We start from the raw sequence: 2447 nt of genomic DNA, 5'->3' as shown, positions 1-2447 counted from the left end.
AACAACACGAGGGTGAGTAATTAATGACAGAATTTTAATTGTTGGGTGAACTAGCCCTTTAACCATCACTATTACGAACTAAACCCTTAAGCCTAAATATTCAGCTTAGGCATGTAACTCATTCTGCACTGTTTGTCAGACTTGAATGATATTTCAACAGTTGTTTCTTGTTGAGGAGAGGTGTGCGGATACTCATAAATGAAAAGTCATTGCCGTTATCATAAATCTGGATTAGGCAGCCGCAAAGGGATTCTAGGTGGTGCACAGAAAGATTCTGTGAAAAAGAGTGTAAAATATTAAATAAATGCATTTTATTTAGTAAATAATATAATATATTAAATAGTAAATGAATGAATGAATGAATAAATAAATAAACTTAATAGAAAGTAAGTGTTTTCCAGATAACATTTGACAGCTATTTACAGTAGAATATTTTTATTTTTCACAGTATAAACGGGCCTTTACTTTATAACGTGGCCATGCATTTATTTTTTAAGGATGGGGTTCCCACGCAAGGGCATCAAAAATAGCAGATGCTTATCCCAAAAGTATTGAAAGCCTAAGTAGATCGTAGACCCATTGCCACCAATGGTCTCTATGATCAACTTAACTTAAGATACTTTTGAGAAGAGCAGCCCAGATCTTTAACCAGAAGTCCCTATTTTATAGTATTCTTGCTGTTCCTTATAGCGCATTAGCACAGATTGACGGCACTGAGAGATACTTTGTTAGCACAGTGCGTTAGCTTGGTTATTGTGGCTCGTGGCCCCTCTAATAAACTATTTCCCTGAGTTTAATCGTGCTGCCTGTAGAAATTGATTGTGCTGCCAGAACGGCGACACCTCAGGAGAGCGTTAGCTGAGAGGAAATAACTAAATATCGTAGCAATAAGTGAGGGTGCATCAAATCAAGGCTTTACCGGCGTCTTGCTTGTGTTAGTGTATTATGTAGATTATTTATGAAATCACCATTTTTCACATTCTAACTTTGGTTGTGTCCTTCTGGTTTATCTTTAATATGAGTAAAATCTGGGCTGGTAACTAAAATGTTTGAACACTTAACAGTTACTCCTGTGTAAGTGCACTTGAAGTCACTTTGGATAAAAGTGTCTGCTAAATCACTACTCGCACAAGGAACTGGTTGTTAGGCATCATTCACAGTTGTACAAAACAATGCTCTATAAAAAAACATTGCTTAATAAAAACAAACAAACAAACAAACAAAAACCTTATTATTTTTGTTTGAATTTAAAAAATGCAACATATTTATATTTATTTATTTATTTACTTACTGTGTGACTGGCTGAGCCTTATTTAGAAATTCCTAAATTTTCATACTTTATTTTAAAAAATATTATCATGTTTTAGTAATTTTTAGTTTGTTTTGTATTATGTTTTATTACATCATCATTTTGATTGTATTTTATTAAATATTTTATATTTTTTGTATTTTGTTTTTTTTGGGGTATTTAAGTATTTAAGTACATTAAGTAAATGTTGTATTTAAAAACTATTGTTTTATATTAATAATATAATACATATTTATATTTATACATATTTATATAGTCATGATACATAATACATGATTTTGAGTTGTATCATGTTTAGGATTTGCCAACTTGTTAGCTGAAAAGTAATTTTAATACACCAGCAGATTAAAAGACAAACCAGTCCCATAATTTGTTAATATTTCATTCCCCCTTCTCTTTCTGGTTGTGTCATATTGTTAACACTAGGTGGCGCTTTCATCAAAGAAGTGAATGAGGTGAAAGAGTCTTTGCACAGTGATTGTCACGTGGACATGTTTTATGGGAGAGACACCGTTAGATTGTCTAATACCCTGATTTCCCTGATCCCTAGTGCTTTCCGTTTGATCTCCTCCACACTGGACCATTTTATGCACTATTTTTGAAGGCAGAAGATAACTTTACAGATGCTGAGGAGGGACAGACGGCTGCTCTGAAAAGGCACCTGTGTGTGCAACCATCCAATTAGTAGCGTAGTAGAGCAGGCCGCAAACACACAGACCCTGCCAACTGACGCTCAACTCTAATGCACTGGGATCTGACATTGTTTTCAAAGTAGTAAGAATAGCGCTCGAGGCACAAACAAGTCAAGGACGCCTAATAGAGAGAACTGGCTGCCCCACATAAAGCCTGAAAGAGGAGACTTTGGAAAGTTTGCAGGCACAGCTGTTGGGTTTCATTCAGGGCTGAGAGTAAACTGAATTACGCTATGTATTTATTCATAACTCTGCCGGGCTGATTTCCAAAGGTGAAGTGTAACATCCACTGTATGTTTTATGATGAATGCTGCTTAGATCATGACTACAGATAGATAGATAGATAGACATACAGACAGACAGATATATAGATAGACAGATAGATAGATAGATAGACAGACAGACAGACAGACAGACAGATAGATAGATAGATAGATAGATAGATA

General features: G+C 34.9%; 1 protein-coding gene across 1 annotated transcript in view; it reads left to right on the top strand.

The window, feature by feature from the left end:
* LOC107653127 (galactose-1-phosphate uridylyltransferase-like) overlaps positions 1–2447 on the top strand; it is a 145282-nt gene that overhangs the window by 4881 nt on the left and 137954 nt on the right. The window lies entirely within an intron of this gene.

The sequence above is a fragment of the Sinocyclocheilus anshuiensis genome, unplaced genomic scaffold (genome assembly GCF_001515605.1).
Source record: "Sinocyclocheilus anshuiensis isolate Anshui unplaced genomic scaffold, SAMN03320099.WGS_v1.1 scaffold131, whole genome shotgun sequence".
NCBI classification, from domain to species: domain Eukaryota; kingdom Metazoa; phylum Chordata; class Actinopteri; order Cypriniformes; family Cyprinidae; genus Sinocyclocheilus; species Sinocyclocheilus anshuiensis.
The sequence above is the reverse complement of the archived record's forward strand: the minus strand, read 5'-3'. Positions and strand labels throughout refer to the sequence as shown.